At 47.4% G+C, this 17,783-nt stretch overlaps 2 long non-coding RNA genes across 2 annotated transcripts; both read left to right on the top strand.

Moving 5' to 3' along the window:
* Positions 1-760: 760 nt before the first annotated feature.
* Positions 761-7,269, top strand: LOC135818801 (uncharacterized). The gene is made up of 2 exons (XR_010553755.1): positions 761-826; positions 6,517-7,269. It is a non-coding gene; the product is annotated as an uncharacterized LOC135818801 (long non-coding RNA).
* A 2,663-nt stretch (positions 7,270-9,932) lies between these two features.
* On the top strand, positions 9,933-11,785 carry LOC135818799 (uncharacterized). Its single transcript, XR_010553754.1, has 3 exons — positions 9,933-10,141; positions 10,234-10,399; positions 11,223-11,785. It is a non-coding gene; the product is annotated as an uncharacterized LOC135818799 (long non-coding RNA).
* The last annotated feature ends 5,998 nt before the right edge of the window (positions 11,786-17,783 follow it).

Here is a 17,783-nt window from a genome sequence, read left to right as displayed (position 1 = left end):
ATTCGTAAATAAGCACTTCAAAAGATAGCGCTAGTGGCACCAACTACATATTTGGTGGTCAAAGTATTGACGAAAGAGCCATTCTAAAGGTAGCGCTAGTGGTGCCAAGTACACAGTGGTACAATGAATATTACTAGTATCAAACATTAGTGGGGACCACAGTACTACAATGTCAAAACATTGACAACTTTCTGCACACACAGTTCAGGCTTCAGCTTGGCAATGTGCACTGCCTCCTGCACAGCAAGGTGAGATTTGTTGTGCGCACGCGCATGAATTCTAAAGTGAGAATGGGTGCAAGGTTTGCAGACTGCACTTAGGCAGGTGGGTGACAATCTCAGGTGGCGGAGTATCACCGAGTGCTTCTAATTATTGTCAGTGTCGGTGGTCCATTCGTTCGGTTGCTTCTCTGCCAGGCGAGGGGTCATACACGGTTGCTATCTTTTTAATGACCGTTGTATTCGACTTGAAAGGTAATCGTACGAAAGGTCTAAAGGTCTAGTGGAAACTGTATGATTTCTGTGCTTCATGTGTTGATTAGTGTAATCATCATATTGCATTGCTCACCTCCCTGGGGTTTTCTGTGTATTTCCTTTGGTAACTTGATGGATGCCATACATTTGCCAATACCTGATAGGTATCTCTACATATTGTTCGAGCACGATCAATGTAAGAAATGGAGTTTTCCATGTCTCCGATACTCACATCGGAGCTGAGGCAAATGGTACATGTAATCAAGGTTACCTCCTATCGAATAATCCAACAATAACATGCCAACCACGCAATGATAGCCATGGTGTGTGGAATAACCTTCTAAGCTGCAACCGTAAGTGACGCAATATCCTTTGGCTTATATAATTATTTGTATTGTTGAACTGGTCTTATCCGGACCTCTCCTACCCAGTCATCTCCTTTAGTCGAAGTGTTGTGTCATGAACTGACATAAGGAGTCTATACATGGCGACAGACAGGGGAAGGACTTTGTCGTGAATGCGTGAAAGGATAACATCATACAGCATAGGACATCTCCCCCTTTTAAAATGGAAGAAAAACTGTTATGGAGCAAAGGCAGGACAGATACATGTACGGGTTGTACATAGCCAAGTACATAGAACAGAACTATGCAATGTGCCCGCGAGAGCATTAGCGATAGCATGAAGCCAGAGAGAGAGAGAGAGAGAGAGAGAGAAAGAGAGAGAGAAAGAGAGAGTTACATGGTAGTGATTAGTCTCTGCGCTGGCAGAATGTTGTTGCAAGCATGTAGAATTGGCTGTGACGTAGACACGGTATATTTTTCATTTTTACAAAGACCACTTAAATGCCAAAACATGAGATGCAGCTAGGGGAAGCACGCACAACCTGAATTGTGGCAGTGGTGGTGAGGTTTAGGGAGCTCCGCCGACCTAGGGTCTCGACTTTATAGCCACCTAGACGCACTAAGAGTGGGTGAGGGAGGGAGAGCGAGAGAGCGAGAGAGAGAGAGAGAGAGAGAGAGAGAGAGAGAGAGAGAGAGAGAGAGAGAGAGAGAGAGAGAGAGAGAGAGAGAGAGAGAGAGAGAGAGAGAGAGAGAGAGAGAGAGAGAGAGAGAGAGAGAGAGAGAGAGAGAGAGAGAGAGAGAGAGAGAGAGAGAGAGAGAGAGAGAGAGGAGAGAGAGAGAGGTTGGCGTGGGACTAGCGTCGACGGTGGTACTGCTGACACTGGTACGGGAGGAGTCACTGGCTGGAGCAACTTCACTGCAAGACGGTTTCGGCGCAGAACACTGGATGGGGTGGCTATGCTGTAGGAGCAATCGGTGAGTTGCTCAACAATTGTACCCTCGCACTTGTCGTCGTCCCACACTTTTGCTCCCAGTGGCAAAAGGTAGAGCGACTTGGCTGCGAACCATTGATCGAAGTGATCTTTCTGGCCATGCTTAGCCTCCTGCTCCTTGACCCGTAGAGCAGAGATGTCTGGCCAGGATGGTTGCAGGAGATCAGGTTGGCACGGAAGATTGGTGTGGAGCCTACGGCCGTACAAGACTTCGGCCGGCGAATAGCCGTTGGTCAGGGGTGTAGAGAGATAGCGGTTGGCCAGGGGTGTAGAGTGATAGATACTGGCCAGGGGTGCAGAGCGATAGCTGTTGGTCAGGGGTGCAGAGCGATAGCCATTGGCCAGGGGTGTAGAGCGATAGCTGTTTGCCAAGGATGTAGAGCGATAGCCATTGGCCAGGGGTGTAGAGCGATAGCCGTTTGCCAGGGGTATAAAGCGATAGCCGTTTGCCAGGGGTGTAGAGCGATAGCCGTTTGCCAGGGGTGTAGATTGATAGCCGTTTGCCAGGGGTGTAGAGCAATAGCCATTGGCCGGGGTGTAGAGCGATAGCCGTTGGTCAGGAGGTGTAGAGCGATAGCCATTTGCCAGGAGCGTAGAGCGAAGGCCGTTGGACAGCGATGTAGAGCGATAGCCGTTTCTCCAGTGGTATAGAGTGATACGCTAAGAGAGACTGCTGTAGACAACCCGGCGCACGGATGAGGTGTTTGGCAGTTTGCAGAGCGTGTTCTCCTTCGCCGTTGCTCTGAGGATGCTTCGGGCTGCTTGTCTGATGCGTGATGTTGCATGACGATATGAACTGGGCAAAGGCGTCGGAAGCAAACTGTGGCCTGTCGCCAGGCGAATTTTCTTTGCTTGCCTAGAGCTAGCTGGCCTCCACACTCCATCAGCTTCTAGCAAAAGGTCCACTGACTAGCTGGTGGTGGTATCATCCCGGGATCAGCTCCGCAAACAAAAGACTCCAAGGCAGCAAACTGTTGTAGTTGTAAGTTTCACTGCTCTTCCCTGTGAAGAACTAAGTGGTTGAGTGCTGATGCACAGGTCAGTATATCCTGCACAGATACAAGTACTAGTAAAACTCAGACTGCGTACTGGAAATGTTAAGACTTTCTACAGGGAAAGTCACGTGAGTTCGACATAGTCTTAAAAATGTCACATTAGTTCGACGTAGTCATAAAAATGTAACTATAATAATATAGATCATGAGTCTGACTCCCTACTGGACTTCTGACTGTTTACAGGACGACTGCCTACTGAGTCCAACATATTATACCCAATATGTAGGTTTGCTACGGGCAAACCAAAGTTATCATGGCACAGAAGCCTCGCGGCCAGCGCCTCGCAGGCAGTCCGCAATGCCGGCTGTCATCATACATTGCTGGCAAAGAACAGCAGCGAGACCTTTCTATGCAAACAAATTTGTTTGAGCACCTTGGCTTGCAATATGAGCAGTGCTGTGCGAATTTTCTGCAGCGTTGTGCGACTAGTGTCTACCGGCTTGCAATCAGCAATGTTGTGTGCGAATTTTTTGCGGCGTTGTGCGACTAGTGTCTACCGCTAGCCTACCATGAGTCGTTTTCAAACAGCAGCAACAGGAGATCCGCGAGCTAATCCACTGCATGCAACTTGCGGAACATTTGTTCCCACACAATTTCCTTCCCACCCTCCCAACTGCTACCTCAACTCACGTTTCTGGCGCACACATGACGTTGTATTTCTCGCTCAACATGTTTCGGTTGTGTTCTTTATATCTTGCCAATATGTGCTTGCCATGCCTACATGATGCCAAATCGCCATTGGAGTTATACACCCGGTTTTTTCCCTCACTACTGCGTCCGTCGGTGCAAGGGTTTTTCCCTGCTGGCTTGGTCCAGGAAAATTAAGCTGACAGTCCCAAGTGGTTCTGCATCGTGGCCTATTTCTGTTATCCGCATGCACATCTTTCCCATTTGAGACATTCTCTGTTCTCAGTGCTTGCTTTCATGCCTCACTCGTGATTCGGTTCGCATCTGGCTGCGGCCAACTACCCTTCAATTTGTGTGCTGTTGCTATTGCTGTATAATCTGTGTGTACCAGTATATATATGGCGGGCTACAATCCATGAGAATATAATAATTATGCTCTCAACTGTCATGCATACCTTTATATTTAGCATTAGGTGGCTCTACTCAGAGTCATTGGCGGCTCCATCCAGAGACATTTGCCGGCTCCATGCGGAGTCACTTGCTGGCTCCATGCGGAGTCATTTGCCGGCTCCATGCGGAGTATTTTGCCGGCTCCGTGTGAAGTCATTTGATGGCTCCATGCTGAGTCATTTGCCGGCTCAGTTGTGAACCATCTAGCGATCCCGAGCAGAGCTAATCATACTAGTTGCCCAAATCGGCGCTCCTATGGAATGGCATTGCCCTTCTCAGAGACATCAGTTGGTCCAAGTCCCCCAGGCTTCAACTCTTCACTGACACGCCTGGCATCGGTTTCGGCGGGCTTTACCACGCAGCGCGGTTCTACCGCACATGGTCAACACACCAGTCGGATGGCCCATTTCGCAGCATTATCTGACAGGAACTCTACACAATTATTGCCATTGCGCCCGCTTTATGGGGAGAACAATGGGCGCATCATGCTGCCCAACGCCAACAGACTACTTCAATAGCGCACATCATCTCTGTCAAACACTACTAATCAAGGCCGGCGACCTAATTTGGAAGTCAGTAGCCCCAAGTTCTGCCCGCACATACATGCCAGGGACAAGGGCGTATCTGAAGCTGTGTACACAACTGGGATGCCAGCCGAGTAGGCCGTCGGTTAATGACTTGCTGGCATTCATCACCCACTGCGTATCCCGTCACAGATCTAGCACAAGCAGCACCGACAAAATGTCAACGCCAGGCTATCACCCAATCAGACCTGCAGCAACTCTTGACCGTGATCCTGCGCTCTCTCTCTACTGCGAATCGGACAGATGCATGCTCTGGGCCGCCTTCATGACAGCCTTTTCGGGATTGCTCAGAGTGAGCGAGGATACTGCCGCCTCTCCCCGCTCCGCTTCGAATGGCCGCACTCTGACCTTGGGTCAAGTCTCACTCACTGGGACTCAGATCAACATACGACTCGGGATAGCGACGATCTCCCAACGTGGCACTGGGGGCCAAGTCATCTTGCAGCCATTGTCCGGCAGCCAGCTCTGCGCTGTCCAAGCAATGCGCAAGTACCTCGCTATCCGCCACGTAACGCAAACGACGCCACCGCTGTTCATATTCGGAAATGGGCAATATCTCACAGCCAAGTATGTGAACTACTGGATGACGAGAGCCCTAGGTTCGGGTGTTAGCAGTCACTCCCTCAGGATCGGCAGGGCTACTGCAATGGTCGGAAGGAATGCCTCAACTTGGCAGCTCCAGAAGGCCGGCCGCTGGGCTAGTAAAACGTACATAACGTACCTCCATGTGCCGGCTGGCCTGCCTCTTGGCCAGCAATGAGCCGGCTACGCTGCCATGTTAACATTCGCGTGCTGCTGGGCACTGTGTTTGTATCAATCCTGCCCAAAATACTCTAAGCACTCTGCACCCTCTTATGTAGGAATATGACCTTCCCAGCTTGCCCGATTAAGGATCTCTGCTCCAGCCTGGACCACATACTCAAACTCTTTAACACATTGTGTTGCGTACTGTCACTGCTCAGCTTATCTGCATGCGTGTAGCGCAGCGTTTGCTCAACCGCTGAAAGAAAGCAAGAAAAGAAATATGGCTAAGACAGTGTGTATATGGGGGGTTGCCACTAACCACTGACTCTTCTTGGGGAAGCAAGCAAAGCCCCTCAGCTGATTGCATCTTGGAACAATTCTCTCCATGAGCTTTCAAGCACTGGCTGCCCAGCAGCAAGACCACATGGTCCCAGCAGGACCAGCTGGTCCCAGCATAGACACATTGTGTCCAGCAGCCGGGCCAATTGGCACCAGCATACAGCAGGACCGTCCGGCCCAGCAGTCATTTGACTACCTGCGTACAGCCGTGCCTCACAAGGGCACAGCAGCATTAGTTAGGATCATTGGCCTTAATCTCTTGCACTGCCTGCCATCTACCAGCATTGTAACAGAATTTTCTACAATCCCGCATCTTGGAACAATTATCTGCAGGAGCTTTCAAGCACTGGCTGCCCAGCAGCAAGATCACATGGTCCCAGCAGGACCAGCTGGTCCCAGCATAGACACATTGTGTCCAGCAGCCGGGCCAATTGACCCCAGCATACAGCAGGACCGTCCGGCCCAGCAGTCATTTGACTACCTGCGCACAGCCGTGTCCCACAAGGGCACAGCAGCATTAGTTAGGATCATTGGCCTTAATCTCTTGCACTGCCTGCCATCTACCTGCATTGTAACAGAATTTTCTACAATCCCACTTTGCGGGGCCGCCTGGTATAAATGCATTGTTGCAAACAATTCGCAGATTACAAATTCTGCAAAACACTTGATATGATCCAGCCGCAGCAGCTCGGCAACCCCAACTTCAACTTGCTTCATGTGCATGTGGGTGATAAACCCAGAAATCTATCTTTCTCTCTCTCTCTCTGCTCTCGCCCTCTCCCTTGCTCCGTTGTTTTTTGGTTGTTTTATTCTTGTATAAAATATAGGAAGGGAACCTGGGATGGATGCCACTCAAACTTTGTTCTCATTTTCCTGGTTTTGTTCTTCTATGTCTCTTGTGTCCACAGAAAAAGTAGCTGCCAATACTGGTGCTGTCATTGGGGGCATTTTTGGCGGCTTAGCAGGTATTATGGTGATCCTTTCACTTTTGCTGTGCAAACAATCAAACAGGAACCAGATCTTTAGAGTGATCCACAAACATCTTGAGCTGGGAGCGCGGCCCACAACTGGCACCGTTATGGAGGACTTCAGTGGAAGTGACAATATTGATAAACGTGGGAGCACTGCAACATTGCTTACCGGTATTGATCCATCTAAGGTGGCGACCATGGCAACAAGCTGTGAGAGCACGGCCAAAGAGGTCTAGTATGGTGACACGTCACTGTGGCTGTGGAAAAGGACATTGATTAGCTGTACACTGGTTGTACACTGGTACACTGCCAAAACTCTCCCCGAGCTGAAGATAGTCACTATGACCCAGTATGATGTGAGCACACCACATTGCCAGTGTTTGAGAAGGAAATGGATTGATACAATTATCATGATGGTGTCTACAACTGGAAGCATCAACATCATTGCTATCTCTGCAGCTCGCACAGCCTGATGAAAATCAACACGATAGTTATTGGTGGTTCAAATTTGCTAAGTCAGCATTTCATCAATGTTTCCATGTAGATTGTTCATTTCGTGTTTTCTTTCCATTTCTTCATTTGAAGGTTATCCGACTTTGCATGTCTTTTTTTCCTCTCAATTTATCACTTTCCTGCAAGTGCGATCTACTCGTAGATTTTTGGTTAGGTGATTTTCTGTGAGCAACTCCATTATGCATTGTCTGTTTACTATGGTCGTGTTTACTGCTCCTAATCACCAGCATTGTTCAGTATGGCTCATATGGTGCGATTGGGCTTCGGTATTATCGACCTTAGGATTTCCCAGTGTCAGCATACGGTTTATTATTATTCTGAGACCTGTGGTCGGGTAATTTTCTGCAGGAACTCCATGTTCAGCCCTTTCCTGTACAAATGCATGAATTGTGTGCAGCTTGCAAGAGTACCGTTGAAAGCTCCTGCTACACAATGGTGAGCAAGGTGCACTCGTGTTTCCTACACAGTCATCCATGCGGTGATTAGGCAAGTATGACCTATGCCAATGGTTCATGCACGGGGGGGGGGGGGGGAGGAGGGGGAGGGGGATTAGCAAGTTCTTGTGGACAGACTGGCGTTGGTTGGGTTTCGGTCACGTGTGAGCCTCCAGTTTAGCGGCCATCCCGGCAATGTTCTTCGAAATGGCTGGGTACTTACGCGGATCTCCTACTCTTGTAGAAGCGGTAGGAACTTGGCACGGAGGGCTGGTATATGTGGATTTTGTTTACTAGTACATGGTATTTTATTCATAATATTACGTACGTATACATGTACGTATACATGTACGTATATGTGCATGCTAGTACTAGTTCTGTATATTGTGGACTTCCTATTCTTTTAAAATAGTTTTAGGGGCTGGAGGAACTTGGCACGGAGGGCCTACAGTTGGCACCGGCGGATTATGCCGGCATAATTATTGGCATAATTTGGAGGTTGAAAATTTGGAGCATAGTGAGGCATCCTTTCGGAGGTAGGAGCATAACTACATGTTTGGTATATACAGAAGCCTTGCTTGGTAGTTTAACATGTTTTTCGATTTTGACAGCATGTTTACGCGTCCTCGCCTTGCAACATGCTGTAAAAATCGAACTACATGTTTGTACCGCAATTCCAGTATGTAAGCTACACAATTGTGCACAATGCAGCTGATCAGTGCTGGTGAGTGGTGGTCCGCATGGTAAAGGGTTCGGAGTAGCCCTTTTCCAAAGATGCTGGCCACTTTTTTTCGCAACTTTCCGTTGTTTTGCAAGAAATCGCAACTTTCTTCATTTTCACAAACTACTTCGCAACTTTTCCGAAAAGGTGTGCAGAGAAGCGCGCTGGATCGAGACCCCTATCAAAATAATAAATTCTACTACTACTACTACTACTACTACTACCATCGACCAAGCTATGGTTATTGTTCTAACAATTAAAAAAATTGAGGTATAGTTGATGTTCGGTCATGGTGGAAGGAGAGGTGGAGCTACGGGAGAGATGAGCTGATTTTTCGCAGGGTGAGGGTGACATCGGTTGGACGAGCATGACGATTACGAAGACAGTTGAACATGATCATTTTCAAAGGTAACTGAAACTCCAACTAATTTGGCAATGAAAAAATCTTTTTACAAAAGATATCAACGAATGAATAGAAGGAGTCATGTTTTCTCTTTCCATGTTGATGTCTAGCATGCATGGTCATCTTGGTATGGGGATATTCACGTATTTTGTTGTACTAATGGCCACTTATTATTATTATTACACGCACGTCCGCGTTTACGTCAACAGTAAGTCCACGTATTCGCATGTGCCAGAAGACAGGCAGAGTGGGCAGGGAGGAAAACAAAAATAAACAAGAGCAAAAAATAAATGTAAGACAGCAGGCGACAGGCACATAACTCATGTTCGATGATAGGTGCTCAATGCACGGGATCTATTCGAAAGATCAAAAAAATACAACAAGAATAACAGACAACGACGATAGGTTTGTAGCTCATGGTCGATGGTAAGTGCTAAATGCAAGGGGCCACTTGCAAGTACGAAAAGGCACAATTTTCCGAACTTTGAGGCTCCATAAGTACAACAAAGTGAGTATGTATCCCTGAGTGCCAAAGCATATTATGAGGATTTCGCGAGCATAATGCGAGAATCCATGAAAGCATAATTCCATGATTTCGCGAGCATAATCCGCCGGAGCCTAGCCTACAGTCCATTCAGAAAAAAATGAACTTCTAGCTTTTGGCCATAAATGGGTCAAACGTTGAGTTTTTTTAGAATTTTTTTCTGCAATCCCATATGGAATCCTCTTCCAATTATGTTTCTGAAGTTTTTTTGTCCAAAAAGCAAGCCATAGCAAGAATAGGATTTCGGCCAGGTTTTGCCCCAAAAGCACTGAATTGGGAAAAACCATCAAAATCCAGGCCGTTTGACCCCGCCTGCAACAGTGCATTCTGCGGTTCGAACCCCAGTTCAGGCACCCTTTTTGGACCCTTTTTCAAATTTCAAAGTTCGCAGCACTGCACTGTGTACGATGAAATCACGAAAAATCGCCAAATACGGGAGCTCGCCAGAGCCAGGACCCATCTTTTTATGAATGGACTGTAGGGTGCATATGCATGTATACTGTTGAAATCAAAACTGTATAACCTCCCAATGGGGCTGTTAAGTGATGACGTCACAGTTCCTTCGATACGCATAGCAACGATCCCACTGGGGACAAACAAAAGTAGCGTCGTCCCCACCGACCCAGTTGTCAGTGGCAACATATAGGAATCGTGTACATTTCTTTGTTTCTTCTTTGCTGTTTTCAGTGAGTGTTTTGTTTTCTCTTTGTCCTTGATCTCGACGATGTTGTCGTGCTCATTACCTTACTGAGACGTTTCTTGTGACTGTAGCCAGTGTCATGGAGGATTTTATTGGCGTGACAAGGTAGATCGCCGAGATCGAGCGTGAAAAACGCTCTGCATTAGTAGCTCCTGTAGAATGTTTTCTGGGTTGGCGTATCCATGGTCAACAAAACCAAGGTGCAAGACAGCATGAGAGATCGTGTAAACGATGTGAACTCCAAAAGGTAAGCTCCTGAACAAGTGGAAAGATATGGGTATTTACAAACTCTCTCTTCATCCATCGATTGGCGCTATGCATTGCATTTTGTCTTCACAGATAATCTGGCCAAATTTATTGTAACTAGAGAGTGCAATCGTGCACTGCTTGGGGCCCATCCCAATGTCATCACATGGCTGTGGTGACTAGTGTATATCTGGGAGAATTTTTCCTCGACTGATACGGAGTGCAGGTGGATCGATTATGAGAAATGCGAACATGTGAAGTAAGTAATTAGTTGTGTCGAAGAAATGTCCAATAAAATAAAATTTACTTTACACTCAAACATACACTGTAGATGTAAATCAAGAGTACATAACCCCCCAGAGTGTGCAACGCCGATCGAGCTCTGCATAGGGTCTCGGTCGAGCGGAATCGGATCTTCTGATGTCATGCGTACACTCCACACCAGCGCAAGGCCGGTCTCGAGGCAGGGCACCATTGTTTTTGATCCAAGAGTACCCGCGACTCCCCGGGTTCCCCTCAGATGTGTACGGTATTATGACGCAAAGATCCGATTCCGGTCGACCAAGACCCTATGCAGAGCTGGATCAGGCGTTGCACACTCTGGGGGGTTATGTACTCTTGTGTACATGTAACATCATGATAATGATTCCATCTTCATTGTCCCGCAACTGGTACACCATACGCACCGAATACATGGTGTGTGTGTGTGCGCGCGCGCAAGCGCGCGCATGTACATGCACACACTCTCATGCGTGGCCGAGTCGGCCAGATGAACAGACCATGCATTTACACGAGGTGTCCGTAATGTCATTGGAACGCTGTACTTTATGACTTTATTCCAAAAGAGTATGTCTTGCCCCTGACGAATGGAGTTGTGTCTGTGCTCAGCGGGTATCGGGCTATGACGCAACACTGCAATCAGCGCTGCAATTAAAAGAGCACTGCATGGATTATTTTGACTAACTTCCTTTGCGTTTACTTGGTTGAGCCCGTGGTTTCATTTCTGTGTTCTGTCATGATTGGCCTCTGGAAATAATCAGAGTGGATGTCATTTTGCCATATATGTGTGCCTTGTGCGACAGGTTCAAGGCTAGATGCACTTCACATTCGGCGTGCGATCTCAGCGTCTGGGACCTGTCTTGGTTGGATGATTATTCAAGCCTGATACTACTCGACACACCAATGTTCATGTCAATGTAATTTTTTCAGAGCTGCACTATTTACGTGTTGGCGCTTACTTCGGTGTTACTGTTAGCGTGTTTCCCCCGGATTGTTTCTATCATCATGATCGTGTGTTCTTGGGCTGAGCGAGCACATGCACAAGTGTGCAGCTATAACCCTGTGTATCTTTGGTTACACTTTGTTCTGCAATGCATGTACTTTGTAACATTATGTGCTTGCACTGCTTTGTCTGGCCTGCGTATTTCAGGACTATTCAGTGCATTAGACCCAGGTTTGTTTGGTTGCCGGATGACCTCTTGTTGCGTCGCTCTGTATTTGTGTTCATCAATTTTTGGGCTTGAGAATTGAGCTGTTGTGTGGTTCCCAATATGAAAACATCATGCTGGTGCTCTGTGTTTCGATTATCGACTGTCGGAGCAGTCATGCATTTATTAGCAGAACGGTCAATACTGTAGTCTTTTCACGTGTTTGTCTTTTTTGTGTTTTCGCCGGGGGTATCAGCGGTAACGTTGCACACAGAACGGCAGTGTTGCATCACTGGACAACCCTGCTTCTGCATCTGACTTAATTTCCCCAGGATCTGGTGCAGTTACACCAGACAGCCACTTCCTGTAAACACGCAAACAGCAAAAGAAGAGATCCCGCAAATCAGGAAAAAACATTATGGAAAATATAGAGTACTTCTTTTTGAAGTAGATCATACAACATTCAATAATCTGGAGTAATTACAGTGAGACAAACACTTCAAACAGTGCTCTCTCTCTCTGTCTCCATCCTTCCAAAAATACCCTATGACAATTCCCTAGAATTATTTTATATTCTTAGGACATCATTCTGAACATAATAAATTCTTCCATGGGTCTTCAATCACCACGGAGGGCGAAAATATATCTAAGTCATGCAGTTTACGGGAGGTACGAGCTGTCATGGATATAGAGGCTGATATTGTGCCAGCGTGAGGGCAGAGACAGAAAGAAGACACTGATTTCTTGAACAACTCACCTATATATAATCGAATCCACAAGGAGCGCTCATACTTTGATCCATCAGGACGCGAAACATCTTCAAAGCACTCTCAAACACGGAGTTTTACTGTGGGCAGCCAATTTCACAGCCATCATGAAGGCACTCGACGACTACAGGAGTTTTGTAGAGGAAAGAACAAGGAGTAAAGAGCGACAACAATCGCTTGAAGAAAAAGCAAAGAAAAACAACTGTCTCTCCAGTCATTTAGATGCTGTTGCCCTTGACATCTGGTTCCATCCAGAGGACGCGACTTTTGTTTGTCCCCAGTGCTCTCCGTTGCTATGCGTATCGAAGGAGCCGTGACGTCACACTTAACAGCCCCATAGTGTGCAGCTCTGCAAATGGTGTCTCTAGCGGCAAAATGTCACATCATGTGTCCCAGGTACGTTTTGTACTGCGTACACACGAAAGATAGCGTGCGCGCAATGCCATGATCATTATACTAGCAATAAAAACTGCTTTAGGGGCCATCCGTAATAATTATTATCGATCTTTTTCACGAAACGAAAAACTTTGGTTTATGGATGGGTGGGTAGCGACCGGTTTCGTTTTGAAAAAACATCGAAAGCGGAAAAATCAACGCTCACTGCATGCATTGATGCATGCATACATAGTCATTGTGTACATCGAAGTAGATCGACAGTACACTCTACGTCGCGCGGCCAAGCAAGTGCTGCATGGATGCACTGATACCACTCTGTACTCAGTGCAGTGAGTTCCTTTCGTCCTCGGATGACTTCTCCGACGAGGACCTAGCAGTCATCATGATCATTCACTCTGGGACCGACGACAGAATGATAGATAAATACTTCGTTCCAGCCGCCGATGCAAGAGAATTTCAAATTACGGAGCGGGGCGCACGCCAAGTAAATTCTCACGCAAATATGGGGAACGCCAGCCGCTGAAGACGATGTCGTCGTAATGTACCAGGAAGAATCTGATCGTGCTTATGGTGGGGAAGCCATGGAGAGTGATCCCCGTGTCGACAGTCTTCCAGAGACGGAAAATTAGGCCATCGACTTTCTACGTACCTGATTGACGGCAGTGCGGCGTGCGTGCGACTTTACGGAGCTAACCGACAGCGATTCTGGGGCGATGCTGCTCTCATTTGCGAGCGAGGCACGACCACTGAAGTCTGTGATAGCTATGGCGTTTGTTTCCGCTCCGAAGTTGACTTGTTTTGGCAGTATCATGTCAATGTCGGAACTCTGACGATTTGCAAGTGTACAATTCCCGTGTTTAGACGTAGAGGTGCCAATTATTTAGCAGCGTATGTGTGTGGTAGGTGAAAATAAATGTTTCCATGGTCAAGAAGTAGTACCAGGCTTCCAAGAAAACATAACTAATTTACTTACTTGCACAATCACACAAAATGTGGCCTCGCTGTGTTGTAACAGCCAATCAAGATCATTTTCTGCACAAAGTCTCAAGTCAATTAATTTTTTCGTTTCAAGGGGGTGGGTGGGTGGGGGTGGGTCATAACTAAACTTTTTCGTTTCGTGAAAAAGATCGATAATTACGGATGGCCCCTTTAATATGGCAGTTTTCTAAAAAAAAGGATGGAAAGCGAGAAGATCTTTTCCCCTCGTGGTCCTCTTTCCTATTCATGCATGTTGGCGCAGTACTCGTACAAGTCACCCATGAAGTGTCAGACCAAGATGGACTCCTGGGCAGACTAAACAAGTGTTGAAAGCAGTATTTTTTTAAAACTAGGATCCTCAAGTGTCGCGAACTGATGGTGGTGTTGGTGAGAAGGAGAGCTCTGTGCCAGAACTTTGCAGCCTAGAGAGCGTGTGTGGGCAGGCGTGTCTTTACCACCATATTTATCAACCATAAGTACAGCTGTAGTGGTGTCTTCGAGTTCATTCTCCCGAGTCAAGCTCCGTATGAAGACATCCAAGAAGAAGATTGCCTGATGAATCCAGCGGGGACGAAACGTACGTCGCAATCGAGCTATGTCGTTGCTGTGTCATCATCTATGTGCCATGCGCTACTTGATGTACCAGCCTGCAATGCCGGATACCGCCAGCCATGCATCGACCAGGCGCCAGGCGCGAACTGATGGTGGTGGTGGTGAGAAGGAGAGCTCTGTGCCAGAACTTTGCAGCCTAGAGAGCGTGTGTGGGCAGGCGTGTGTTTACCGCCATATTGCCAGGTGTGTTTTTACCACCATATTTATCATCCTCAAGTGTTGTGATTATTGTGAGGTTTTGTGTGAAATTATAATTTTCGGCTATCACATTTCGCTAATTTCTTACTTTTTAGACGGGGTCCATGGACTAGAACACAATAACCTTTTTTAGAAAACTGCCATAAAGCAGTTTCTATTGCTATAATTTCTTTTGTTCTTTTAGCTAAGAAAAGCTAAGGATATTATTATAATAATTGTGTCACCAATGGAATGCCCTAAATGATGGCCTACATGTAGCGCCTCTACATGTGCATCATATCAAATTCAATACCGTATTATACGCATTGATGTGCAAGCCTTTTCTTGCAGAAAATGGCACTAGTCTTGCATATTCATGTTCTTCTGCAGGGGAATCATATGGGTAGTGGCGGTGATCCTTTTTTTAATACTCGGGTCATTCTGTGGATGTTGCTGTTGCAGAATTTTATGACTGTCATAAAATTGTCTTGTCTTTCAGAACATTCAGATGTCCACACCCTAAATCACATTTACTTGAGAATTGTAACCAGGTGCCCGCAGATGTTTTGTTGATTCTGTGTTTATAATTGTGGTCATGGGTTGTCGTGATAAGGTCATCCTGCATCATATTGTATTGAAATCGCAATCCTGTTGATGTCGATACACCTTTTGGAAGTAGTTCAATGACTTGTAATAATAATAATAATAACTTCAAAGTGTTACAAGTCCAGGTCGCGGATCGTGTTATGGCGGAGAGCCGGGTATCCACCAGTTGGGCACGAAAGAGCATGGCTGGTGTTAAACGCCTTGCCAACACACACAAGTGGATGGCAGGCGGGGAGGGACCCAGCCGAACCGCAGACAGCGTGCGTATCTGAAGGCGCCTTTGTGGAGGACAAACCCGAACTGCTTCAGGGGCCGGCAAATGAGCCAGTTGGACGCTCCTTTCTCGATCGCCATCCCCAGGGTTCGCTGAGTGGGCGCATCACATGTGGCCAGGAGCTGACTGGCTCGGTCTCGAGCGGCTCTCCTGGTTGCTGCTGCTGTAGTTAGCTTGGCAGCATGGATGGTGGTGGGCACTTCGTCCATGTTGGCGTCTTGGTCCAGTATCCGGCTCACGAGGATGTTGGTGACAGCGACAGACATATTGTATTGGTCCGTCAAAGACCTCAGGTCAATGAGACCAAGACCACCTTCTCGGCACGGGAGGGACAGTATGGCGTGCTCTTCGTCACCAGGTGCGGGGCGACCGGTTAGAGCAGGGATGAACCGCTGTCGGATGGAGTGCTCCAGCGGGTCTAGCAGTCCACTGATGCCTGGGACACTCCGGGCCACAAACGACCACTTGTGGCGGAGGCCATGAATAAAAGCAGAGTATTCCGCTTGTGGCTGAGTGGTGGCGAAGTCAGCCAGTCGTCCAACCTCTAGCGCCTATGTCTCTACCTTCTCTGTGACATATTGCTTGCAGAATTCGGGAGACCCAAGTACCGCACCGAGATGCTGCCAGCCATCCGTGCGAATCTGGACTGCCGTGTCAGCAAACAGGGATTCTACTTCCTGAAGATGCTCCGGCTTCACAACAAGGACCGACTTGGCATCATTGGGTAAGTATCCATATGCTGGGCCTCGTTGCTTAAGCAGTGACCACCAGTGATGCAGGTTTCGAATGGTGGAAGCGGCAGTGGAGTCGTCTGCATACCACGACTGGAGTGCTCCGCTCTGAGACACTTCCTGGATGAGAGGAACGGTGGCCAGGGCATACATAGCCATGGCTAGTGGATCTCCCTGCGTGGTGCCTTCGCAAGACAGGAGACATTCACCATCCACAAACAGCCGAAATTCTTGCATGAGGGATGTACGGAATTGCCGGGGGTGTTCAATCTCCCGAATGCACGTGGGTAATGAATTCCAAACGGATAGACAATGGAATAACATACGTCGAATCCATGACCTGTGCCTAGCGCCTCTGGCAGATCACGAAGCCTGTCATGATTATTATCCATATAAAAACCGCTCTGTGAGTGGTTCTGAAAAACCTTTACTGGTGCTGCCCCGTCGTAAAAGTAAGAAATAATTATTAGAACTGGCCCATTGTCCCCCCAAATGCGAACTGATCCACCTAAATCGCGAATGACGGGACCCCAACGCACCAGTAGCACGAGGTCGGGAGGTCACAGGATCACAGCAATAATATTATCATAGGGTAACACCACCTACCGCTAGTACAGTACATGGCCTATGGTCCGGACCAACGTCCCCGTCTGCATCCACAGGTAGGAACCTCGTGCTACTGGTGCATTCGGGTCCCATCATTCGCGATTTAGGTGGATCAGTTTGCATTTGGGGGGACAATGGGCCAGTTCTAATTTCTTACTTTTACGACCGGGCAGCACCAGTAAAGGTTTTTCAGAACCGCTCACAGAACGGTTTTTATATGGATAATTTCAGTTCTTTTTCCGTTCCCTCCCCACCCCAACCCCGAAGGTAAACATGATGACCACGCGCGCGATGTACTGTATGTAGCCATGATACTGCAATAACACACTGATACATACCAGCCCTCCCCGCCTGGCTACCCCGCACACAGATACACAAACATGCGTATGCACACGGCACACGCACGTGGCCACGCACACATACGCACATGCACACGACACAAACAGGAAAAGAAATTCTTCATGTATAATGCCATGCAAAGCATTGGCCACCGTACTTGAGGAAGTCAGTTGTGAAACAAAATAATTCAACTACAATGTGTAGACAAGCTGACGGCCAAAGTACAACATAGCAAACATGACATTTGCCCAAGGATTGCAGTTTACAGACCACGCCATGGAACCAGCGAATACAGAATGTAATATCATACAAAGTGACAAGCAAAGAAGTGGCCACCATACACCAGAAACTTGCAGAAAGTCTGCTACAGCCCACACAGGACAAAGCTGACCTGATACTCGTCCCAAAATCGCAAGTGGCAGATCCTTTTCAATGCATAACATGCAGGTGTACGTTAGACACATGGACAACATCTGACCGTGTCGCCAGCATACGATGTCATCACATGTTTACCCCACAAGTTACACACATGCACATTAGAAGCACAATGAAAGCAATGGAAAAGTACGATTTGGTTGCTGAAGCATCTTCACACTTCAAATTCAGACTTCAATGTGGTCGTCACAGGATGATATACCTGCAAGATACAAGTGATGAAGAAAGAAAGCAGAAGGTCGTGAGGTAGGCTATGAGACACCACAAAGGGTTCACCTACATGTCTCTTCAGGGC

Source organism: Sycon ciliatum, chromosome 6 (assembly GCF_964019385.1).
Source record: "Sycon ciliatum chromosome 6, ocSycCili1.1, whole genome shotgun sequence".
Classification (NCBI taxonomy): domain Eukaryota; kingdom Metazoa; phylum Porifera; class Calcarea; order Leucosolenida; family Sycettidae; genus Sycon; species Sycon ciliatum.
Note: the sequence above shows the minus strand (reverse complement) of the source record. Positions and strands in the feature narration are given on the sequence as shown.